Source organism: Lissotriton vulgaris, chromosome 3_1, assembly GCF_964263255.1.
Source record: "Lissotriton vulgaris chromosome 3_1, aLisVul1.2, whole genome shotgun sequence".
NCBI lineage: Eukaryota > Metazoa > Chordata > Amphibia > Caudata > Salamandridae > Lissotriton > Lissotriton vulgaris.
The window spans coordinates 1,336,584,851-1,336,612,407 of NC_141689.1; the positions used below are offsets into that span (position 1 = coordinate 1,336,584,851).

General features: G+C 43.2%; 1 long non-coding RNA gene across 1 annotated transcript in view; it reads left to right on the forward strand.

Annotated features, from left to right (window-relative positions):
- Nucleotides 1-27,557, forward strand: part of LOC147727840 (uncharacterized) — a 75,585-nt gene that overhangs the window by 46,955 nt on the left and 1,073 nt on the right. The window contains exon 3 of the long non-coding RNA XR_015309347.1: nucleotides 2,645-2,743. This is a non-coding gene — a long non-coding RNA (uncharacterized LOC147727840). The remainder of the gene's footprint in view (nucleotides 1-2,644; nucleotides 2,744-27,557) is intronic.

Sequence of the window (27,557 nt, forward strand, 5' to 3'; positions counted from 1 at the left end):
ATTTATATTTCCTCAAACCCTAAGGGTGACCATCACCTCAGACGCATCCCAGATGGGATGGGGAGCATATATGAGCAAGCTCAGGGTGAGGGGTCTATGGACTCCAGCAGATGCGGTCAGATTCATCAACTACCTGGAACTGAAGACTGTGTTGTTCGCCCTGAAGGCCTTCCATAAAAGACTGTATCAACACTCTCTGATTGTACAAACAGACAACACAACAATGTTCTACATCAACAAGCAGTGAGGAACACAGTCAGCCCCACTATCCAACCTAGCACAGGAGAAATAAAGATGGGCCATCCCGCTCAAAATAAACCCGCTATCCATACACCTACCAAGCATGGACAATGTGGAAGCGGACCGGCTCAGCAGACAGACATCAGCATCCCACGAGTGGGAACTCGACGCACAGGAAACACAAAGGCTATTCAGGAGGTGGAGAACACAGACGATAGACCTATTTGCAACGCACCAGAATGCAAAATGCCGAGACTTCGCAACCAGCGGGACGATCCCAGGGATATGCCCTATGGATAAGCTGGTCGAAAACATTTGCTTACCCTTCCCCCCCCTCCCCCCCCCCCCCCCCCGATACCTTTGATACCCAGGGTACTCAACAAGTACAGGACCACTAACATGGCACTGGTCCTGGTGCACCACAGTGGGCAAGGCAGACCTGGTACTCACAAATAATGGAAATGGTACAGGGACCACCCCACAAGTTCGGGAAAAGGAAAGATTTACTCTCCATGCAAAACAGAGGTACTGCACCCAGAGCCGGAGAGCTTCAACCTAGCGGCACGGCTCCTGAGGACATAGTTTGCACATCTAAGACTCCCTGCTACGAAAGCCAAGGAAACCTACCACACGTAAATGCTATGTGGCAAAATGGAAAAGGTTCACACAATGGTGCAGCAAGAAAAAACTGAACAAAAAGATGACCAGGGAATCAACAGTGCTGAGATACCTCGCACACCTGCTGAAAGCAAAACTAAGCTCATCCTCGCTGAGGGTACACCTAGCAGCGATAGTAGCCTACACAAGAGGAGAGACAGGAAAGAGCTTCTTTACATCACAAGTAGTAAAGAGATTCCTGGAAGGGGCAAAAAAGATTGCACCATCACCCCGCTGCACAGGGTAAGCGAGCTGCAAGCTCTAACGCTGCAAGAGCCTTACATCCAAATACACGAGAGGGTGGTAATGAGAAGGGTCCCACATTTCATGCCTAAGGTGGTGTCAAGGTTCCACATGAACCAAACCATACAAATACCAAGCTTTTTTCAGAAACCATCCACAAGCGCAGAGAGGGCAGTGCACTCTCTAGACGCTAGAAGGGCAGTGATGCAGTACATTGAAAGAACAATGGAGCACAGGAGAACAAAGCAGTTCTTTGTGTCCTTCGCAACCAGTTTCCTGGGTAGACCAGTAACAAAGGACACCATCGCACTATGGATCGCTCTAACGATACAATTCTGCCACAAGCAGGCAGGGCAAGAACTATCAGAGGGGGCGCAAGCCCATTCTACTAGAACAAGCACTGGCGTTGCCAATAGGTCTTGCAGTAGGAAAGTTGGAGCTATTACAATTGCAAATAACAATGCCTTTTATTTTTGTTTTCATTTTAAAAACACAAAGGGCTTTGTCATTTACAAAACCAATAGCTCCAACTTTCCTACTGCGAGACCTATTGGCAACGCCAATGCTTGTTTTGTCTTGATGACCCTCCAGGTCCAATCGACAGCCTGGTAGAGAGCAGGGTAAGTTTTTTTGAATGTTTATTGTTGCTGTTTGCTGTGAACCAAAGCATAAAAAAATATACTTTCATTACCTGACGCATTTTGAAAAATAGATTGATTTAGATTTCACACCCCACCGGAATGTTTAAAAACGCTTGGAGACTGTGGTTTATTGAGACGATTTGGCTCAGTTTTACAATTTACCACAGTTTGAAAGTGACTTGAAAATGTTTTTCTAATCTTCTCCTTGAGGGCAAGAGGAAGACCTACACCAATTCATCTAATTAAGAACGTCTTTCAGAAGTATTTCACTGGTCAGCCTGACTTTTTTCCAATTTCTATTGGCAAAGTAGAGTCTGTAAATGGAATGAGCAAGATAACCATGGCTACCTTACTACAGTAATTTCCAGATGCTTTCATCTGCATGTTTTCTGTGTCTATTCAGCACCAGGATTCATATGACCAGGGGTGAAAATCCCTTATGGTTTACTTTTTTTTTAATGCAGTACCACCATTTATTCAGAATACATGAAGAATGCAAATCTGCAGCCACACCTGATGCGCACGGTGGCAGGCGATTTGCCATGGTTAACTGGTCACTTTTCAGTTGCAGACGTAAATGTAATGTGCCAGTTCCTGGAATACCCATTTAACAAAGGTTTGAAAGAGACGCAGACAATTTACTACTCTTTTCTGGTGAAAGTGCAGTGTCTTCATGGCAACAAAATTGGGTTACTACAGAAGGCAAACATTTCGGGGAATGTCAAATATGGCCATTTCCAACAACTTGCCATAAAATCGTCCTTGTAAATGATCACAATGCTTTGTATTTAAGTTCTAAGATGTATTGCTTTACTATTGTAGTGTTTTTAAAAAAATCATGTTGCTCTTCTTTTCTTCATCAGATTATCTTCAGCCTATTGCAGCAGAGGAAAAAAGAATAGAAGCGGAGGAGAAAGCAAAGCATGAGGAGGCAGAGCGAATTGCAAAAGAAATTGCAGCTGGTAATTGATGTCAACTGGGAAGGCCTATGTTCAATGAAATATTTTGAATGAACAGTGGGATTTGGGACCCAAGTTAAATATTTGAGGGTGGATTTGCTAAGGTTTTATGTTGTCTTTGCATGACTTAAGTAATCTCAATACAACGCAAGTCCTAAAATAGAATTTACAAAGCCACACAAGGGACTATTTTCTCTGCCTTGTGTGCCTTTGTAAAGAAATGAAACACAGTGCATCAGCTTGCTTGGTGTTAAGGTACATTTCTCTGTGGTGAGCATGCTAGAGGTAGAGCATTGGCGATCTCAGGCAAACACCCATGGAATTTCATGCAATTCCAGATTTCAAGGCAGCAAACCTGGTATAGCGCCAAAAGGTGCGCCTATCGCAGGCATAACTAGGTGAAATATCTTAATTTCGTTGTTGCAGCCTCTGTGTGTAATGCATTTGGCATCACATGTAGAACATGGATATGGCCTCTTCCTGCACAAAAACAATCCTGTCTGTAATGCAGAAACCCTTGCAGCTTAACCCTGCGCAATATCTTAGTAGATATGGTAGATTTCTGCTCTCACTGTAACGCTACACAGCAAGTTGCATTGAATGAAATATTGGTAAATTCTCCCCATTATTTATAGCATCCAAGACCAGTAGGAAGGAATGAAATTTCCTACCTCTGTATTTCTTTTTTGTCAAACAGGTTACCGGCCAAATGCTTTGAACAACCATTAGAAAGAGTATCATTACCATTAGAAAAACAGTATCATTATTGAACTTTTTAATTTATATTGTCATGTGAATTACAGGTTTAGCTTGAATTTCCGTAACCTTAACAAAAACTTTCCAAAGCGCATTCTGAAACTTTTCTAAAAATATAAACTTCTTTATTTTTATTTGTACATTTCCTTAGCAAGCCGTTCTTTTGGAATATAGCTTACAATAAAATAAAAAGTATGTAGGCGATTCAAAAAACCTGCAATTTTTAGGTCTGGCTTGAGTGTGGGTGTCAGTTACCATTTTTATTTTTTCAATTGCCTACTAGAGTGCACTTTTGCTATATGCATGAGTATTTCTTTCTCATCCTGCTACAGGGGTGTGGAATTTAATAAAATATCTGCTTGTGCATCGGGCAGGTTGCTTCATAAATCTATTTGTCCTGCAACAAAATGCACTTGTCCCTTTGGTGCCATGTATTGCAGCGACAAATTATGGCAGCAAGCTCATTATAAAAGAGCTTGGCTATAACCTCTCTGATTATGCCGGGGCTCATACTATAGTAGGGTTTGGACTAGCAATTCCTTTGTTGCCACATTTCCACAGATTTGCATACTGGGGCTGAAGATAACAATGAGCTACAGTTTCAGAGTTTGAATGCCCTTATGTGTCTGTGCAAACCTACTAACTTGCTTGCTTTAAGGGTGTTCCCAACTCCTGCTTTCCCATACTGAGAGCGGTTGAAAATGTACTCCTGACAATAGCTGACATAAAACTTCTTCCAGGGTTGGGAAGAAAATGGTAGGAGAAAAAGTGAACCTGCAAATCTACACTTGCAGATTTGCCCATGCTGAAATGCAGTTCTCTCTTTTTTTTAAAAAAAAACCTTGTTTTTATTATACTTTTCATCACACACATTATACATTATACATTCGGCAGTTTGTTTTCTTCACAAACCTAAATCATTATGATCTTACAGAACAGTCACATTTTCAAAAAATTACAGCCACAACATTATACTTTGATTATTCAGACATCCCCCTATATAAGAACATAAAAGTAACAAATTTGAACGAAATCATAGTCATAATCACATTACTCTATCCCATACCTCCATTTAGCTAAGGGTTCCCATATTCTTACACCCCAAGCTCTTTCTACCCTTCCCTTCCTAGCATATATAGGTTTTTCCAAATTATATGCAGCTATTAAGTTTGCCAACCAAATTTGCATATGCGGGGACGTCGTATCTAACCAAGCCCTTGCTAAGGTTAGTCTAAAGACTGCCATTGCCAAAAACATAAAATCAGACTGAAGAACGTTATTTCCCTCTGTTCCAATTCCCAACAAAATCCAACTGGGGGTTAAAGTTATCTGTATCCCTAATGACCTATCCAAGAAGCCCTCGATATCTTTAATTAGAGTATGTAGTTGGGGACAGGTAGCAAACATATGGACAATATCTGCCTCAGGGAAGTTACATCTTGAACAGGTTGTCCCCTCAGAGCCCCCCCATTTAGCAATCCTAGCTGGCGTATGGTAGAGTGAGTATAAGGTCTTATAGTGCTGAGATTGAAGGGGAGCTGAACACAGGATAGTGCGACCCAGATCCAATGAGTCTTGGAAAGCTTCAGGTTCAATCCCTAGTTTCTCTACCCACTTACTCCTGTATTTATCTATGTCATCCAGTTTACCCCTTACTAAGAACGCATAAGCTGATCTAATCGTGGTCTCTCCACCGGTAATTATATTCTCCATAAGCTCATTGCAATTGTATCCTGCTGGTCCCCCTTGTTTACTACTCAGGAAGCTCCTCACCTGTAGATACTTAAAGAAATCTCTTCTGTCTATATTATATCTTCTTACTAAGTCCTCGAACTGTGCTACTCCCTCAGGATTCCTTAAATCACCAATCTGCATGATGCCTTTATCCTCCCAAACAGACATCACTGAGTCAGAAAAAATTTCTGGAGGAAAGGATTTATTGTTATACAATTTAACATATCTGTTATATCTACCCAGACCAGACTTTTTCAGGAAGGTGGTCCATATTTTAAAGGCTGCACCAATAGTTTTAGCCGGTTTCCTTCTAAAGTATCCTAAGTCAGCATGGTACAGGAAACAATTTTCTGCCTCTGGCCCTAATACTGCTGCATATACTTCTGTGGACATAGTTATTTTCTGCAGAATACCACCCCCTCCAATCAATCCCTGCATATATTGTAGAGCAGCCGCCATATAGTACAACCTAAAATCTGGCGCGCCCCAACCTCCTCTTTCTCTTGGCAAAGACATAAATCTATATGCCCTCCGGGTTTTTCCGTGGGCCCATATAAACCTATTTAAAATGCCTTCCAGCGTATTAAACCATTTGAATTTAAAAAAAAGGGGGAATCGATCTAAATACAAAAATTTAGGTAGGATGACCATTTTCACTACATTAGTGCACCCAACCAAAGAAAGATGCAAATTATTCATCCTCTCGAAGTCTTTTTTAACCTTAGTCAGTAGCGGATCCATGTTGATCTCAACCATAGTATCCAGGTTCGCAGATATTACAATCCCCAGATATGTTGCTGAGCTGACCGCCCTAGTGTCAATACATCTAGTGAATTGGTTCCTAACTATTTGCGTCTTAGACTTATTTAAACTATAGACCGACAGATGGCCAAACATATGAGCCTCTGTTTCCACCCACCTGATAGCTGCATATGGGTCTGGAGTTAAAATAGCCACATCGTCAGCATAAGCTAAAGATTTAACTGTACAGCCATTCAATTTCATTGGTTGGAATCCCTTCGTTTCTTTCTAATCTACGTAATAGTAGCTCAAAAAATAATGCAAAAAGGAGCGGGGAAGATGTACACCCTTGCCTCGTGCCCCCTAAAATATTAACTGCCTCTGAATGCCCCCTATTTACTCTAATCTTTGTAGATGGATTCTTATACAAGGCTTGTATGGCTGTTATAAAACCTTTACCTATTCCACTCCACTTCATTACTGCCCATAGGAATTCCCAGGCGACCCTATCAAATGCCTTCTCGGCATCCAAAGAAGTACGGCAATAGGATCGCCCTAGACCCCTGCAGCATCAAACATAGTAATTACTGTTCTAACATGCTGAGTCGTGCTCTTACCAGGTATGAAGCCATGTTGTGATGTGCTTACCAGTTTTTCAATACTCCCTGCGAGCCTTTTTGCCCACATTTTTGAGTACACTTTAACGTCTGAATGGTCTATAGGAGCCAGGGAGTGTTGGAGGCTTCCCTTTTTTTGCGATAACAACAATATCCGCTCCTCCCCAGGACTCCGGGGGTGAATCACCACGTTGTGTGTGTAACATAATATCAAACATGTCAACCAACAACCCGTTCTGGAATACTTTATAAAATTCAACAGGAATTTGGTCTGGCCCAGCCGCTTTCCCGGAGGGAAGACTACCCAAGGCCCCAATAAGCTCATCCAAACCCAGTGGAGCATCTAATATCTCCTTCTCCTCAAGAGACAAAGAAGGGGAAGGAATATCGCTAAGGTAACTATCCATCTCATCCTGGCTCCTTATATCACCCAGGGCATATAATTCAGCATAGAAATTCCTAAAAACTTCTCATCAAGTCTGGATCTGTAACTGAGGCTCCCTGTGAGTCCAGAATCTCCCTAATATCGGCTGCAGCAGTGCGTTGCCTGGTTCGGACAGCTAGAATATGTCCAACTCTCTCACTCAGTTCGTACGCATCCTGTTTTTTAACCAAATAGTTCTCAGTTGCTTTCCTGCTAAGACCTTCTGTAGCCTCTCCTTTGAGTGTTATAATTTTAAGCAAAAAGGGCTCCAGTGAGATATTCTGTCTTATAGCTGTAGCAAGATTTTCTTCTTCTAGAATTAATCTTTGGCGAATTTCTTCTATTTTAGTTCTTTCCCTTTTTCGTCTTGCCAACACATAGCTCATCGTCTCCCCTCTAATGCCAGCTTTAAAACAATCCCAAACTACCCCTGGGGATGCTGAAGCTCTATTAATATCCCAAAAGTATTTTATCCAGGCTTCCATATGTTTCTGATAAGCCCCATCCTTTAATAGAATACGTTCGAAAGTCCACTGCGTATTCCTGCTCTGGACCATAGGTATATTAAATGTTAACACCAGGGGGCTGTGATCTGAAATAATCCTAGGTTGTTTTTCCACTTGGACACCAGGGATTAAGGATTTAGAGATTAAAAAGTAGTCCAGTCTGACCAGAATTCTGTGGGGGGTGGGGGGCGGGGGGAGGGGGGGGGAAGTACTACCATCCAGAAAAGGATGTCGCTTCACCCATGGGTCAACTAAAGAGTTATGCTGAGCCATATTGGCTAATGCACTGTATGTCTTTTTCTTTCTCCCTGCATAACTCCCGCCCGGTTCTGTAAACGAGCTTTCTGGGTCATGGATGTTGAAGTCCCGAAGTCCCCTCAACATACAATGGGCTCTAACCACAAGGCAAGCTCTGTATCCATAAACTGCCAGACATCAGGATCATCAGTGGAGCCATATATTGTGACCAGAGTAAAGCTTACTCCTTTAAAGACTATTTCCACTATAACCCACCTACCCCATTGATCTTCCTTTTTCCTACGAACCACCACATCCCTATTCCTCCCCAGAATTGCCACCCCTCTAGTCCTGGTTCCTTGGTTCGTAGCTGCTAATACTGCGAACCCCAACTGGCCCTATAGATATACTTGCGTTGCTTCTATATGGGTCTCCTGAAGACATACCAAGTCTAGATGAAGAGCTCTCAGTAAAACTGCTACTTTCAATCTCTTATTGGAATCGTTGAGGCCACATACATTAATTGAGACAATCTTACAAGACATTAAAAGAAATCAAACAAGTCTCTGCTCATAAACTGTCCTGCTGCAGGAAAAAATGAAGCAAATCTATGAAAACATCTTACAATCTTTATGTGCTGTCTGTACTGCCTGTACTGTACCTGACACCCAATCAAAATGTGTTATTGCACCAGAAAAACCAGTAATTCTAACCGTTTTTAAACCCCCCCAGCCCCCTCCCTTGCCTTCCCTCCCCTGCTAACCCCCCCCCCCCCCCCTGCTACAGGCAAATAAGTCATGTATGACCTATACGTGACCGTTTTTGGATTGCGTCAGGCGCACCCCTCCCCCAACACCACTCTTGCTGACAGCCCCCACAAAAAGAAAACACCCCTCGTATCCCTATGCTCTTTTTAAACTTAGTGTTTCTACTTAACTACCCAACCATCATTCAATTTGATACATTTTATTCCTTATGCCTCTTATTTTTTCAGCTCATCCATGTACTGCTGAACTTTATTTTCTGATAGAAACATTCTGACCCATTCTTGACAACTTTCAACTTGGCAGGAAACAGCAGATATGCCTCTGAACCCAGAGCCTGAAATTGTGAAATCTGCCTCCGCCTCCACCTTCTTTCAACCGTCACATGACAAAGAATGTGGTACCCTCAAAAGATCTCTTATCAGGTCTCGCCTTTTCAATTTCTTGCCGTAACAAAAAGTTCCCTACGTAAACTAAGATAGCTCTTGGGAAGGGCGACTGGCCTCCTCCTTCTGCGCCGTGCGTTTTCTTCTGAGTGAAAGGAAACCTATGGGCCCTCTAAATCTCCCTGTCCCACTGCCACTGGGACTCTGGGAAAGCACCTTCAAGTAAGTTAATCACATAGCGCCTGGTATCCTGCCCTTCCAGCCCCTCTGCCACTCCCAAGAGTCTAATGTTGTTACGTCTATGTCTATTTTCAAAATCCTCCATTTTCCTCTGGAGGTCTTCAGACATCCTTTCCTGTGTTGTTTTAAAAGATTGCCAATTTCCAAGATCATCTTCAAGCTTGCCCGTTCGTTCTTCCACCTCCGTAACTCTACCGACAAGATCATCATAAAGTTTATTCGTGTTCTTCAGAGTCAATTGAATTTTTTTAGAATCCTGCCTTGCTTTCAGGCTCCCTGATCTAGCCTCGGCTTGCATTTGCTTTAACATGTTGAACAGGAGATCGAACGGGGCGCTGTGCTTTGAAGACCCAGCTGGCTCCTCTTCCTGATAGGTTTGGGAGGTTGCTGAGAAATCCCACAGAAGCCGTTTCTCCGTACCCCCTGGGGAAGCTGCCAACCATCTACTCGGATTTAAATGTCGGTTTTTTTTTAGTAGTATCATTACCCATGTCAGTCCCCGAAGAACTAGAGCCTGACAATAAATCCTCGTCTGCTTCGCCCTCTTCTTCTGAAGTCTCCTCACTGGGCTGGGCTGAGTCAGAATCTTCATTTAAAGAATACAAATGCTCCCCTTCCACTGAGCCCATATCGCCTTTTTTTGTGTAAGATTCCTGAGTTCCAGAGCTCCCAGCGGAGTACAGTTCTTTATTGAGAAGACTAACTGAGCTCCCCCATGTGGCCTTAGCATTCTTTGAGGCACACAGCTCTTCCTCTAATGACCTAATCGCACTCCTCATGTCAGCACTCCCAGTCTCTCCTTTGAACGCGCTCCCTGCCATCTCCGGCATCGCGTCTCCCAAAGATGAATCTACGGCTACGTCCTTGTGCTGTTGCTGTCTTTCTGCCTCCTGGGGCCAGAAACCACGCTTCCATGACCAGCAGCAGCGCTCTGGCTAGGCAGTTGCCTAGCAACGATTGGGGAAGCGTTCTGTATGTCCACAGCGTCCTCGAAGGCGTTTCCACCATCGCTGCATCCTCCAGGACTGAGCTTGTTTGAAGTTCCGTTGTTTTGCCCTGCTGATCGTGCGGTGGTAAAAACCTCCGATAAGGTAGGCTGCCTGAAAGAGGTTTCTTTTACTTTACTCTTTTCTGACCTTTCGGCAAATTTCCCCGGAAGCGCAGAATGCGTCTCAGCAGGGCTGCTCGTATCGGCGCCGGAGACCGCGCTGGGCTTCCCCCGTAGCTCTGTCTTCTTTTTCTGCTGCGGGGCCACCGTTTTCTTTATTGCCCCTGGATTCTTTGCTGGGAGCGTAGCCTGTTCAGAAGAGACTTTTTTCCCCCCTGTGTCTGCTTGCTCTTTTGACTTCTCTTTTTCTTTACCTTTATCGTTTTTTGCAGAGCGCGGGGGCATTTTAGCCGGCTGTTGCTGCATTCTTTTAGAGCCGAGGGAGCTCATAATATCACAAAGCCTTCTTTTTAGCCAGAGCAGCTCCGCTGATAGTTGTTTCTTAAGGCTACACCGACAAAAGGTGTAAAACGTGCTTGCCACCAGCATTCAGAAGCCTTGGGGAGTCATTTCACCGATCACAAAGCAATCATCTTGTGATGAAGGGAGAGAGGTCTGAATGCGACCTCTCAGCACAATCCGTCTGCGGCCATCTTGCCCCTTGAGTCTGAGGATAGGCTAAAATGCAGTTCTCAAATATTTTTTAGTCATACTATTTCTTGGCTTACTTTTCTAAAGTCTTGTGTATTCACAAAAGTCGTACATCTTCACCTAATACAAGGACATGGGTGCACTTAGGGTGCTTTTTTAATAATTGGCCCCCTAATTAGGTTTGGTGTTAACCATGACCTTTTATGTATAGGATTGTCTCTCTCTCTCTATGGGCTAGCTTCACTGTGAGTGACAGCATTTTGTTCTTTCACAAGGAGTATATAGACAGTCTTTTTTAGGTCTCGTCTAAGGCATTGCTTTAGCAATGCTTTGGCCGAGATATTAAGTAGGGGTCTCAGAAATGCTCCCAAAGGTGAATTGCTTACATTGCATGTGTGTGGGCTCGTGCACATCGCACACCATTTGGTTTGCTTGCAGCCAGCATCAGACTTCAAACACTTCAAAGGAATCCGCTCTGGCGCTCCTACTAACATAAATTAACAAGTAGTTGTCACAAAGCATCACAGGAAATACCAGCGATGCCATATGGACAGCAGGCAGCCACAACACCTCTCCCCCACTACTCTTTTCCTACAATTTTTTTTGTCGCGTTCCAGCCGCTCGACTGGCTTCCAAGAAAATCAAGATTCCCAAGTGAACTGCAGTCTTTTTTTATTATTCTAATAAAAAGAAGATGGAAAGATATCTTGGAAATCGCAATGGGAATAATTTTAGTTTAGTAACCTTAATTCTTCTCCCATTCGGTTACGCTTCCTGTTTCATTGTTGCCTTCTCCCCTAACTCTGCCCTCTTTGTTCTCCCGGGTTTTCTATTGAATCTCCTCCACACATCCTATCTCTTTCTCTTATTCTTCCCCTCTACCTATTCAGATTACTTCACTCCTTTTCCCCTCCTTATTCTGCACTCTATTTGCATCTCAATCCATTCTCCCTTCTTTGCCCTCTCTTCACTTTCACCCCGTCCATTTTGTCCTGCCTCTTCATTCTGCCCCAGCGCCCCTATTCTGTTTTCTGTTCTCCTACAACTACCTCACAGAACTAGGCGCAACCAAACACCAACAAAACCTCACATACAAGGGCATGTCAAGGACTGCCTTGGGGAAGTTTCACCTGATGTGCATGTCTGAGAGCATGTACATATTGTTTGTGTGTCTGCGAGCCTTCACAAGTGTATGTGTATTTGAATGTGTGTATGCGTGACACTACTTTAGTCCACACACACTGCACTGTGAGAAGTTGGCCTGATATGTGATGTCCACTATTCTAGTGGGCACCCTGTATCGGTCCAAACAACCATTATGGTGATGGTTGTAAAGTCAACCTTCTAGACCAGCTATCCTAGTGGTAGCATTGACAAAGTCGTCTTAGGCTAAAACTTCAGAGAGCATATGAAGCCAGCTGTTTTACCATATGTAACCCCTTTAATCCCAAATGAAAGGACACCACACAGGTTATATATAAAATATATATGTATTTATTACTAACACAACCCCTCTGAACTCTTCATGAGGTCAGAGGCACAAGCACATAACAAGATACCTAATTATCATACAATAAGTTGCACAATATACAGTAGGGCCCCAGGGGCACGGGAAACCATATACTAAAATAGTGGTATAAGAACCACGTCACGAACAAGGAATAGGCCTTGGGAATCGCTGGGGCTACGCTGTACTACCAAAGGTTAGGAAGCAGGAGGCCCACGGGAGGCGTATGCAGTGTCTAAACACACACACGAGTTACCTTGGGGATACAATGGGAACGAAAGAATTGGAAACTAGTTCTTTTAGGACACTTCGGATGGACTAGGAAAAAGCTACTGAAAACTAGGACACTAGGATAGTCAATACCCACAGGAGCACCGGAGTACTCTCGTTACCTCACTCACAGGAGCCGGGTGCATAGGTGTCAAAGTGTGTCGGGTTTCGTCGCTGAATCCTATGGAGACCTGTGAAAAGATGCTGCAGGCGACAAGCAGAGAAGTGTCCGGTTGGATCCAAGGGCGGATCGAAGATGAAGAGTACCTGAAAGTAGAGGGGACAGAGTCTGGGTCACTAGCCAGTGACCAGGAAGGAACCGGGCGATGTCGTGAAACAATCCGGTGATGTTGTGAAGCTTGTCTCGGCAGCCACGTGGACCAGGAGGTGTCGACGACGACCAGGAGCTGGACACAGACTGTCCCACGAAGGATCTCGCTGTCGGCGGTGTTGGCTTCCGGATTGGAGTCAACAAGCCTTGGCAAAGGCAACCCATGCAGGAATTGAAGATGGCTTCTGTTGCAGACCAGCAAGGTCTGAGGGGCTTCTCCTTTTCAGGGAAGCAGGGGCCAGCCTGGAGCAACCAGGCCAGCGGTGTACATTCAAAAGTTCGTCGTCAGAGGCCACTAGCCAACGGGCAAGTGACCGGACAGACTCATCGAGCACAAAAACACTAGCAGGAGTGTGGAGGGCTGTGCGTCGGTGTAGAAGGTGCTCGGGCTTCTCAATCCCCAATGCACAACTTCGAGGGTGCCTCGGAAGCTGCACAAGTAGCCTCGGAAGCTGCACAAGTAGCAAGGTGCAGGTTTTTCAAGATGGCTGGTCCCACGTCTCTCCTCGCCCCCACGGGTCTCGGCTTTGCTGTGGCTGTGGATCGCGCTCAAGGAAGTCTGGAAGTCTGGTTCTTGTCAGGCTCTGGCTCCGGCGGGTGCGTCGACAAAGCAAACTGCAGATCGCTGGATGGTGCCTGTTTGCACAGGGTGGTCACTCCTTGACCACAAGGGAGATCAGTCTTCTAGTTGCAGTAGAATGTCGAAGGTCAGAGTTTCGTTTCAAGTTTCAGTTCAGGATTAATTTAAAGTCTCTTGACTCAGCTCCTACCTATATACTAATCTGAGGGGCTGGATTACCTGCTCGGTTCCTCCTATGGGTGGTACCAGGAAAGGGGGTGGTTACACCTTTTTCCCCTTTGTGCGGTGTCGCGCCAGAGCTGGGGCTGGAGTGCCCCAGCAACTGGTTTCAACCAGACTATGCATGGAGCACCTTGTGTGCTCCAGGCAGTGTCTCATTTCATTCAGCCCTCCCTGCCCCAATACACTATGGCCTGTCTGGGGTGGTGCTAGCAACTCCCAAGACAGGAAACATATTGTCCAAGTCTCCTTCGCGGAAAGGACTCTCAGCAGTAGGTGGTCAGACTTGTGTCTGTGGCAGCAGCATCCATTTTGTGATGCTGAGGCTCTGGTTAACTTTAACCGAGATTAACAGGAACAACATGTCTTCTCCCTCTAGAAGGGTGGAATGCTACCCCCGTCGCCAGAACTGGCAAGGGGGTAGTATTCCAAAGCGTATGACACCTTACACGACATGTTTTGATAAAGCCAAACCAAAGTTAGCATTCAACCACGAGGATGATAATGCACGTAAGAGTATATGGTATGGCTATATCATAGAACAGCTATAAGGACTTGGTTCCGAAAGCTGCAGACATGCTCAGCTCATGCTAGAGCCTCATCTCACATAAAACCAAGCACTTTGCCTCCAGGATTGTTAAGGCCTGCCATAGAAGTGACTTATAGGTGTATATGTGTCTATAAGGTTAGATATAGGTATACTATATCTAAAGCAAAGGGTGATTACACCAACTTGCCCCAGCTGAGTGATCAGCCAGTTGTGTCAATTTGGATGGCCAGCCAGGGGTGGCATAATACATGCTGCAGCCCCTGTTAGGCCTTGGGTGCACCTATGTCCTGGGTACCTATAGTACACTGTACAGGGGCTCGTAAGGTGACCCAACATCCAATTGGAGATGTACCTAAAGTACATGGAGTCTATTTTACGGTGAGAGCAGGTAGCCTGGGGCCCTGATTAGCAGGATCCCAGGCCAACAAAGTCGAAAACCAGCTAAACACTAGGCAAAAAATCTGGGGTAACCATAGTCAGGCATCCACCTTCCTACATGCGCCCTCACACTACTTTAGGTAACGCACTGCGCCCTCACACTACTTTAGCCCACCCACACTGCCCCCTCACACTACTTTAGCCCACACACACTGCGTCCTCACACTACCTTAGGCCTCGCACACTCTGCGCCCTCGCACACTCTGCGCCCTCGCACACTCTGCGCCCTCGCACACTCTGCGCCCTCGCACACTCTGCGCCCTCGCACACTCTGCGCCCTCGCACACTCTGCGCCCTCGCACACTCTGCGCCCTCACACACAATTAAACTCTACTGAATACAACATACACTCCAAACAATACCACTCAGTGCCACATAATTACACGCCACATAATTACCCTGCACTCAATGCAACATACACTCCAAATACCACTCCGTGCCACATAAGTATATGCTACGTATTTATACTGCTCTCAACGCAACATACACTCCAAATACCACTCTGTGCCACATAAGTATATGCTACATATTTAGACTGCGCTCAACGCAACATACACTCCACATACCACTCAGTGCTACATAATTAGACTCCACATAATTACACTCTATCTATCGCACTACCACAGCATCACTCAGCACCACCACAGCATCACTCAGGGGCACCACAACATCACTATGTGCTACCACAGCATCACTGAACGCCACACATCACTCCGCACCACCACAGCATCAATCTGTTCAATCATTCAACAACAACTGGTTCAAATATGTTCTCTCAATGTTTCAAGCTTTATTACAAATGTCACAAAAAAGATGTTATTTCACTTCTGTTCTTGGATTTTAGTCACAATAAAATACACTGAACATAATCTTCACAAACTTATTTACAAAGATTTAAGCTATTGTCATTATACAGTACAATAACTTTAATTATTAATTTAAAAGCAATTGTTATTTGTAATATCAATACATCTAAGTCACGTAAATACAACACATTGCATTACAAATGCTATAGGTGTCACATTTGCGAAAGTTAAAAGTATTGGCATTGTAAATGACAAAGCTATTTCGCTATTTTCAAAACCAACATATAAATAAAAAAATTGTCGTTTACAATACCAATAGCTCAAACGTTCCTAATGTGAGACATACTGCATTGCAAATGCTTGTTTTCACTGCCAGGAAGTACTGTGGCAATGTGTGTTTTTGAGACCAACACAATTCTCGCTTTTGCCAATGTTTGTTATAATGTAGAGGGCCCAGCAGCTCCCACACCAGTAAGGTTTTACAAAACAGACTGACCAACAATTTCAGACCTACTGTTTTTGCCAATGCTTGTTCATTTTTGTTTCCCATAATCTTATTATAAACTGGTCACACTGACTTTCCATTATGAATATTTTGGGAAAATACTAGCATACGTCAACACATTTTACTAAATGATGTTGCAAAGAAATGGTACCAAACATTTTACAGCAGTTTAACAAAATGTTTTTGCATTTTTTTGTGAACATTTTATTTTGAAAGCAAGGAATCCTCAATCTTACTTTCAAGCTTCTGCAAATATTTTGCAACCAATTAGACGGCATTCTGGGAGCAGTGTACATAGCCTCATATTGCTAAACATTGAAAACGTGTGCACACATTTTCATACTGGAACCACTGTCAGCAGTGCAGTCTGAGCTTACAACATTCACTTAGAGCGCTCACCCTAATAATAAAAAAGGCTGCGCTTTAATGAACCATAAATACAAGCTTTAACAACATTACAACAGGGACACAAATACTACCTTAACTGCAGGCAATGGCTTTCCCTGCTCCATAATGTAATACTGTAAACTGGCAGCTAGGTGTTGGGCCTACTTGTCCCAAGGACAAAATACACCTGAAAAATGTTGCCCTTGACTACAAGCAATATGTCCTGGGTGTCCGGCTATAGGAATTCCACATCCCTAATGCGATTTGACGTTTGGGTGTATCATTTTGACATCTGGAAGTGCTTAACTGAAATTGTGGTACTGAAAATTCTGGACCCATGTTATAAACATCGTCGTATCATGACGATTTTTGTATCAGCAGACCGAGAATGATTAGAATACTATGCACAAGCATTTTCGTCATATTCGAGTGACGAAATCACCCTGAAATCAGCATTTCCTCCTGAACCCTCGGGTTCCATTTTGTGAACGGCAGCCATTTTGTGATTGCCCTCACACAGGCCAATGACTAAGGCCAAAAATGAGTCGGAAGGACACATACACCTTTGCTGACTCCACCGCCTGAAGCCAAACCTGTTCGGCCAGTTCCTTTCCCAGTGTCCGAATGAGATTAGTATCAAGGCACAACATATCATAAACCTATCATCGCACACAAACCATGCCTAATCTTACACACACCTGTACCTGTTTTTTTTCTTTATGACTAGCTTTACGAGGAGGGGTGCCCGTTTTTATTGGGGGTCTGTCGATATCTGATGAAAATACTGGGTAATTGATTGTGGGCTGGACAAACTGAAATATGGGTTTGTCACCATGACTCTGCTTTTCCTTTGTAGTGAAAATATGTGAATGGTCAACTGTAAAATAAGGAATGTTTGCCTAAAGCATAATATTTTGTATAAAAAGAGAAGGCTGGCTTTGTAAGATCGAGCAGTCTCCTGAGAATATACACCGTGTTGTACTTCTAGGATACCTGTTACTGGCTGCAGCCAATAAATTCGGCTTCACCTAGAAGACTCTGTGTTTCTGTAGTCTAAAACAGGAAGGACTCGAGGTCATAGGGTGTGTCCCTGGCACCGCTGGGTTCTGAAGAAACCCAGTACTTCAAAATGCAGGGGAGATTTATTTACATCTGAAAAATAAACTTATTTCAATGTAATTAAATCTCTCATGCATACTGTACATAACACAATCCCTTTTTTCTAAGTATTGGCACTATATAAAATCCAGTCCTATTGGCTTTGCCAGTGCTTGTTAAAGATGTGAAAGGACCCAAGTTCCATGGGTACAATATTGAATTGTAGGGATGACTGTGAATCAGAAACGTCCGCTTCAAGTGTGCTGCTTTTTTTAAAACCATATGTATCAGTCTGACCTTGTGTTTTATACTTGTGTGTGATGCCAATAATTGGTGGAACGTTGAACGTCTAATACAGATTTTGAACAAGTATGTAGGTTGGTCACCTAATAATGCATTGGAAGACATTGCTTAATTTAAATATGATCTAGAGTCACTCTGCCCCAATTGAGCCATCAGTGAGGATTACAAAAAGGAGGGGGACTGCATTGTTATCAATTTTAAGGACAGTAGAGTGGTTGAATATGTCTGTAGGGGGCCTCCGCAAAACGTACAAACATCAATTCAATCCTTTGATTTAAGTTACTTTTATCCTCCACCTAATTATAGTACTAATCAAGATCACTATGGAATTAAAAGAGGGTGGCGAGCTCAATTTGCTACCTCGAGTCTTGGTGAGGTAGTGGGAGGAAATCAGCAATTCTTAGATCTTTCAGCGAGCAATAGATTCAGTATACTTCATCTGGTTGATTGACCACCATCTACTATCACACCTACAGATAGACCATTGAAGAGGAATAGGGCAATAAATATAGGAGGGACCCCTATTGGGTACAATTGGGTTTCTTTGACTGGGGAGGTATCATGACCTGGCGACACTAACCAAGTAATCAGTCGCCTCAGATTTGATAGATGGGAAGCAGACTATAATGATGGATGCATATATTTTGCCCAGTGAATCCCTGCCATCGATTGAAGTTGTATCTACCCCGGGCATGCATATTATTCTGTCTGATGCATTACATAGCCCAAGCCCGGTGGGAAATGTTTGGAGCAATGTGGAAGGTTCCAAAGGCGGCACAAAAATGTTATCATGGAACATTGCAGCTAAACTTGACCAGCCAAGTTGGGGAGATTTTATAGATTTGCATGGGATTTGCCTCTTTCAAGAGACTTGGGCCTTAAGCCCTATTCATAGAGTTGGGTTTGTGTCCTATTGCGAGCTGGCAGTGAAGGGCCCCAGAGGCAGACCATCAGGGGGTCTATGTATATGGGTGAGGTCTCACCTTGGGTGCGAGGTGAGAAGAGTGGATACTCACTCTCCTAATATAATCTGTATCCTCATAATCCTCAGAAAAGTAAAAAAACTGGCACTTATTAATATCTATTCCTGGCCAGTTCAGTATGGTGGGATATCTCCGACTTCAGACTCCCTGGTGAACATTCTAAATTCTCTCCAAGGCGATGTAACCTACTTGATTGGTGGGGACTTTAACTGCCATTATGAACCCCTGAGTGGCCTCACAAATTCTATCACAAGTGACGAGGATGAACTCTGATTAATTCCACCCCCAAATACATATCCGATAAATATGTGGACTCCATTAGTTCTCCAAATGACCACGCTTACACTTAGCTTTTCCCTCAGAGCCTGTAATGGGCGATTCCCGAGTGATAACCCTGGGCATCCAACCTTTGAGAGGGTAGGCCAGGCTTCTGTCAAATTACTTTTTAATAAGTCTTCAAATTTGGCACAAAGTAGTTGACTTTAGTGTCGAACAGCGCACTGAAAGCGACCATAATCCTTTGGTCATTTTACTGTATCTTGGTATGATGGAAGCAGATCAAGGAATCGTAACCGCCCTTAGTAGCAATTTTAGAATAGTGGAGGGAGGGAGGCGCATCCGTTGGGCCACAATTATTAAAACTCCGGAGACAATAAAAAGTATGTATAATAGTATTATTCCCATTTTAGAAAGGGCAAGGATTGTTTCTGGAAAACTCACTAATACTGGCCACCATGATGTCCTAGGTACAATACACCAGGAATTGGTTGTAACCCTGGCTGAGTACTTTTTTTCCTAAACAAAACACAAACAGTATCGGGGAAAAAAACCCTGGTTTAGTAAGGGCTGGAGACTGTCAAAGCTAATTAGTAGAGAGAAAGGGATCCCTTGGTGAATCTAATTAGCACAACCCGATAGTATGTGGTTGTCTGTGTTCTAGCCAATATATTAGAAGTGAATGTCACAAACAAATCAGTAGATTCAAAAATTCTTCTTTTATTTTTAGTTATAGAAAAAGATTTTTCTATATTTTGCAAAGAAATTTTAAAAACAATACATAATCATTACATTCAAATATACAATTTATTTTTCCTATGAATTGCAAAATAAAAACTGGTAGTTGGACAAATACTGAGGCGAACATGATATAAGGATTCCTTTGAATTTGGCAACCAACCAGTGCCATTGCCATAGAGACATATCCACTTTTGTCTTGAAAAAGATGGTCAAAATTTAAAACTAACCATCGAAACGCGTCGACACCTGGAATTACATAATCAAGGGATAGAGCCATTTCCATAGACATCATAAGTAGAACGTGTCCTGGATCAGTCTCTTACATTTGAGTTCCCTGATATGTATTAATATGACAAATAGGATTGTCTGTTATTTGTTCTCCTTTGTCTTTCACTCCTTTATGAACAGAAGTGGTGTAGCAACCCCTTCTTTTCAACATAATTTTGTTTTAATGTCAACCTTTTTTAATCATGAGGTGCAATTTTTTTTTGTATATTTGAATGTAATGATTATGTATTGTTTTTAAAATTTCTTTGCAAAATATATAAAAATCCTTTTCTATAACTAAAAATAAAAGAAGAATTTTAGAATCTGATTTGTTTGTGACATTCACTTCTAATATATGGGCTAGAACACAGACAACCACATACTATCGGGTTGTGCTAATTAGATTCACCAAGGGATCCCTTTCTCTCTTCTACTTACTATTACCCTAATCCCTTGGCCGGTACGGGGTCTCTCTCATTTAATTACTCATAGACTGTCAAAGCTAACCCTTCTATCCGCCCTAAAGGGGGGTGATCGACTACGTATAAAGGATGCTAGGCTAAATTTTAAGAAAATTGTTTTTAATAGTAAATCAGAATGGGAAGCAGATAGATGGCAGTCAATTAAGACCGCCCTAGATGCAAAAGATCCACGGTCCTTTTGGAATTTGGTTCATACAGAGAAGCCTGAGGGCAAGATTTCTATCGAACCAAATATTGCTGAGAAAGCCTGGCGCCTCTATTTTAAGGAATTATATTCAATTACGGCAATTGAAGTAAGTGAGACGCCGGTCTGCCTCCAAACTTCTGATCTATCGTGGGAACCACCTTGCACCCAAGCCGAGGTTAAACTAGCTCTGGATAAGCTTCAATGGAATAAAGCTCCAGGACTTGTCAGGATACCGGGAGACCTTTTATAAAAATGAACAGCTAATGTGGGTATCTTATCTTCAATTACTTTTTAATGCAATTCTTCAAGGCCTTCAGGCCCCTAGCACATGGGCAGGGGCCGAGATAATTCCAATTCATAAAAAGGGATCTCCCATGGAGCCAGCCAACTATAGGCCTATTAGCCTAATCGACGTATCTCAAAAAATATATGCAAGGGTGCTGTTAGAAAGATTGCAGGAATGGATTCGGGACCACGATATTTTGACCCCATTGCAAGCAGGGGTTGGGGCCAAAACTTCCACTATAGATCAGCTATTTAGGCTCCAGCTTATTCACTGGAAGCATGTAGTATTGGATGGAGGGAGTTTATACCTTACCTTCGTGGATCTGAAATCTGTATTTGATATGGTGGATCGCAACCAATTATGGAGTATTCTGTTGGCTATGGGAGCTCATCCATATCTATGCTATCAGTTTAAACAACTCCACAAAGAGACTTTTGCTAGAATCCGGAATGGTAAGAATGGCCAACTGACGGCTCCATTTCCCGTGGGTAAGGGGGTGAGACAGGGATGCGTGCTTGCGCCGACCCTCTTCCTAAACTGCCTAATTCAGGAGTCATCTGCCACTAAGGATATAGACTCCCCGAAATTGGCCCTCCGTAGATTTCCTGCACTGATGTTTGCGGACAATACCCTGCTGCTTTCAAAGTCTGCAATGGGTATGCAGCGTGTGCTAAATGTTTTTAGTGAGTTCTGCAAAAAGCGGAATCTTGTGGTCCATATTAGTAAAACCAAGTATATGGTTTTTAATGCCAATTCTACTAACTGCCCGCACCCTGTAATGGAGGGTAGACCCCTTGAAAGGGTACCCACATTTGATTATTTAGGTTAACTCTGAATGATAAAATGGGGTGGGACCCACAAATCGATAAGGCTAATTTAAAATTGATACAGGCTGCTGGGGAGATTTTAAAAGTCCAGAAAAATTGTGTTTTAAAGACTATAAGCCCACCTCTTGAAATTTATAAGGTTTAAGTTAGGTCATCTTCCCTATATGAGGCGGAATTGTGGGGGCATAGGCCCTCCAATCCCCTCACAAAAAACAAAAATAATTTCATCAGACAAATTCTGACTCTACCAAAAAGGACACCATTAGTCCCTCTGAGGATGGACTTGAATATCCTTCCCATCGCGAATCTTATAGAATCACGCCCGTTGCAATATTGGCGGCGGCTGTGGAGTACTATGGAGTTGGAATGCTATAGGGAAGAATTAAAAGCAGTTATGTCAGCACTAGGTGCTGCTAGTATACCTTGGCTTTCATTTATAAGGGACTCCATTAGGGCAATTGGTAAGGAGAATCTTTGGTTGCATTCAGAAGTCTCCTGCCCTGCTATTTCTAAGAAAACCTTGGCTAGTGCACTAAAAGAGTCTAAACTGACCAAAATTATGCGGACAGCAAAATCCGCGAGTTTATCTTGTGTTCCTGGATTTTAAGTGCCATTATGAGTTTGAGCCGGCGTTGGATTCTATCCAACCGACACTAGCAAAGAAGTTGTTTCTACGATTTAGATACAGAACCCTACTGCTATTTTCTATTACAAATAAGTGGGCGGGAGTATCTAGTCGCCCCTGTCCTGGCTGCCATGTGGAGGAAGGAACTATGGTCCACGTAATGCTCTTCTGCAGGGCATATAAACAACCCAGGCAGAAGTGGATTATTCAACTTTGCAGGAACCTGGGTATTAGGAGTTACCTTGACTGTTTTAGGATCCTAAAATCAGACACCGACCCGGTTCATGTGGTTGTAATATCTTAATTTTTCTTTGCTATGTGGTCAATACGAGGGAACTTGTTAAAAGTGGAGCAGACTACAAGCAATTTATAACACCCCTTTCTCTATGGTTTTATGATCAACCCAGGAACTCTTACTTTTAGCTTGAGGTGGTTTGGGGGATAGTTGTTTGGGATTCAGCAGTATTATCTGGGTTTGGATGTTGACCTTGGGACTGGATTTTGAATTTTATGATTATTTCATCTCTAATTTATATTGTTATGGTCTGTTTTAAATTCTGAAATTCCCATAATTTTATATTTTTACGAAAATGTATTACTCTTCATTATTGCCTAGACGTGGATGTATGATCTGATTTATTAACCATAATTCAGCTTGGATTTATAAATGATGTCCATTTTAAATGTGCTGTTATGGCTATAAATGGCAGCAATAAAGTTTTTATTATGATGATGATGATGATGGTTAGTAGCATTTTCCTTCTGCAGAATGTAACTAATGTTCATGTGTTTTTCGCACTGTATATTTTGAGTTATTTTCATACTACAGAAAGGCATGTAATTGTGGCTTGCTTATCCTATTGGTTATGTTTAGGGCTGCATATTATTTGTTATACATGTATATGTGTATAATTTCTTAGTACTATGCACTCTACATATTTTACACCTATATATGTATTAGGCTATATGTTCTGGGTTCCCGCTTATGGGCAGAGATAATTCAGTGCTTAGGTCTTTGAGTATACCCCTGGAAGAGAACTAGGATTACAGGTAAGTAACTTATCCTTACATGCATATAGATCTAGTGAACCTAAGCTGAGCGTTAGTAACATGAGTAGCCCATGAGCCAAAACCAATGCCTAGATATGAAATAATATTGACAAAAGTTTAACGGCTGCCTCCATAACTAATAGCTGGGACTCTGATGTTCGGGGCCGCAAACCTGATTGTGTGACTTATCAAAATTCGTCATGAGATCTTAACTGGACATATATTCTACGAATGCATTGACTATCGAGTGAAAGGCATTAAGTGTTCATGATTTCAATAACGCATTAACTGCATACAGCAAAGCCGCCAGTGGTACTGTCAACACCTTAACTGGTGCAGACCCCCCCCCCCCCTGTATGTGTTCCGCTGATGAGCCGGCTATTTGGGGTATTTTGTGATTATGGCTCATTACTTTATTTTTTTTCCACAAAAGGTATTCACCCCAAATATGTGTCCTTATCTCCCCCGCAAAAAAAAAACTATGATTTGAAAGGTACCTAGGCTGTGTGGGTTCCCCCGGAGGGGACCAAGAAAATAGGCAAAATATATCAAATCTTGAGTTTAAAAAAAACAAATAGGGAAATAGTGCTTTACATAAGTTTGTTTTGCTTCCCAAGAATGACATCCACAAACGTTTTACTGCACTAAAGTCACCATATTTACATCTTTTAGGAATATGCAGAACTGAATCAGAGACCCTAATTTTGTACCTCAGTTTTCGAATTTTCTGCTGCTGAAGGAGCAAGCCGTTCTTTGATGGTCTGTTCGGGGCACGGCCCACCGTCTCCTCACTGTCCTTGTGATTGTTGTAATTGTGGCGCGCAGATGAGGGCGGAATGGCGGCAGATGGTCTGCACGCTTCCTGACTGGATCCTGTTTCTGGTAGGGATATCAATAAAAACACAGCACACACCCGCCAGTTACTCATCCACCATCTTCCACTGGCCAGGGGTGCGGGGGGGAGGGGGTACTGTGCCTCCCTCCCAGGGACCACTCACAGTTACTGTGAAAATGGTGAAAGCTGCCCCCCCTGGGAGTTTACACGCACCTCAGGACACCGCCCATATGTCTCAACTAGCAGTAGAGCTTACACCCTTCCTCCTCCCCTGGACGCCTCATTAACTGCATCATTAACCATATTGCTATTGATTGCCCCCTTTCATTCAAAGGCATATTTCCTACAAGAGGGAGTGAGAGGACTTGTCAAAGGTGGGGATGTTTACCGTCATTAGTCCCTAATCAGATCTTTAATCTATTCAGGATCTGTGGGTATATAATCGGTGTTAATGTAATTACAACGCCATTAAAGCCCGAGTGGACTATCATACACAATTAGGAGCTTAGTGCAGGTATGCCCGGGCACGCAGACGCAGGCCCCTACTGCTTGCAAACATACAAAACATGAAGTTTGAATAATGCTTTGGAATGGGCTCCTTTCCTCCTAGGTGAGCATTCAAATTAGGTCTTTTCTAGGGGCACGCGGTGCACGGGGAGGCACGGCGCCCGATGTACATATGGAGCGCCCGGGATGCTTTAGGGGTGCTTGGCTCCTATTGTAGCACATCTGGCTTAATGTGGTTACACCACAGCCACCATTCAACGCTGCCCTGGAAGCGGCTTGTGATGCGGCATGTTTAATACAGTATAATAACAATAGCTCCTGTGTGTGGCGAAGGCCCCCCAACACGGGCAGGCGAGGGGGCAACGCGTGCGGTGATGGATTCTTTGTCAGTACTGTTATTTAAGGGGACAAGTGGTTCGCTTGCAAAACACGACGTCAAGAACTTGGATGTAGAAGCTGCAAGTGACACTTTCATTTGAAGGCCATTTCTTAAGGTCTACTGCGTTGAATTGATCTGGGTAGATCCGTGGGCTACAAACATAACAGATGAAGGCCACACAGCCCTCCTGTCAAGTTCAGTAGCTCATCGCGGTGTAAGTATTTTCTTAGCAGTTTGGTACTTGTGGTTTTGCACATTTCACTATAACTCTACGACTAAAGGTGCTAGACCTAGAGCAAATACAGGCAGTGGTGGAACGCAAAATGATACCTCCTACACCCGCCTTGGGATTTCCGTGGAGATCCCGAGAATGATGGCAACAAGAATATTGTTAAAGGTGCAGATTTTAGTTAAAATTAGTTAAAATAAAACTTATTTTAACTAAAGTCCTGGACTGGAAGAGGGGATTGCTTTTTGCAAAATGCCACCGAATAACGAGGCAGAGCTCAACGAATTAAACTGCCCAAAAGCAAATCGGGTATATTTTGGCCAATCTATTTTATCTAAGAGGCTAATTTTGTTCCAAAAAACACCTTTAAAATGTCAAACATAAATCTTTTTTATTACATAATGAACTGGTTCTTAAAAAAATCCATATGTTACAAAAGCAATCAATTCTTAAAACAAACTAATTGATTATCTAAGAAAATAATCAATTTGTGATTAAAAGAAATTGGCCTGGAACCTCAACATTCCCCACCCCACGCCCTCCCCTAGTACTGGAAGCAGAGTGTAGCACAGTATACACATTTCTGTTGCTGCATTAGGCAACACATTCAAGTCTTTAACCTACATTATCAGTAAAACTTCATCAGGACTCTCAATTTTGGGGGCCTGTAATTTCGCGCTGGCCGCCCGCCTTATATTGTAAGAGCTGTAGTCATGTGGATGGAAAAGCGTCTCGAGCCACATTAATATTTTCAAACATTTTTAAGACTGTGCTAATATTTAATTACTGTATTTACAAGAGTGCCTAAGGTACTGAGAAATTATACTCCTGTTCTCGTGGCCCACACAAGGTGCCAGTTCGCGCTGCACGTGCACAGGCCAGCGGGGCTGCATACCAACTCCACGCAGCTAATTACGGCCCACAGTTGCATTCTGTTTGTTCCACAACATCTTAAAGGTGCCTGAAACCTCCTGCAACCACCAGTTGCCCTCACCGTCATTGGAGTCCCCAGACCAATTTATAAGCGTCAAATTAGAAAGTGCCCTGCACGAATACCATCAGTGCAGCCGAGTGTGCACTGACAGGATGGGCTCACATGTACCTTCGGACTCTACTTGGAAGAAGGCTTCACATCCTTATGGGCGGTGCAGTATAGCTCATTTTAAACCTTTTTCACTTAATCGGTGGTGGATTACCAGTGCACCACCCAGTCCTACATCTGCTCATTTGCAGCCTTCTTTATTTCACAACTAGGTGTAGCCAAAATAGGCCCTTCTGCTTGGAGGCACATCCTCTCCATATGTTACACCTGCTTTTGAAAGTTTGTTTCCTGCAATGGCAGACCCATCAATAACACAAATATAGGTTGGCATGGGCAAAAGGTCCAAAGTGTGACTTGAGCAAGGTGTGCAAATTATGCAAAATGGCTACTAATTATTGTAATTTTTATCAGACCATAGCTAAAATAAGTTCCAAGAGGGAGTTTGAAGCCAATCTATTGGTGGATGGATAAAGCAAATTACTTTGATTTTCCTCCTCCTTGCAGTTGGGTAGCTAACGAGTGGAGAACATAATTTCCATAGTCGTCGCCACGTTATGCACTCCTGGTGGGGGGGGGGGGGGGGGGGGGGGGTGTTCTAATCCAGGAGATGGCACAATTCTAACTGCCATTGACCTGATCACCAGTGGGAAAGCTGACAATGTACAGCTTATCTGGCTATTTTGAAATGTGTATACTTGGGGCATAATGTTATAGTATGTGCAGTGGATGGCATAGAGAAGTCGTGAGGTGGTCAGGATATAAGGTATGTGATTAAAAATAATGGTCATAGTTTATATAATATTATATAATATTGGATAAAAATGAATGTGTCATGTGCTATCCTTACCATTGTGTGAGTACAGAGGTTCTGGTCTCCCAAGGGGCCACTTCCGGTCACTGAGGCCCAAAGAAAGACCAGCAATGGCATAGCCAATAGGTCTCGTCTTTAAGACCTTATAAGTGTTTAGCCATGCAACAGTTGATGTTGTTGCACCAAGGATATTGTGTTGGATAACTAAACACTTGAAAGGTCCCAAAGGCAAGACCTTTTGGCTATGCCAAT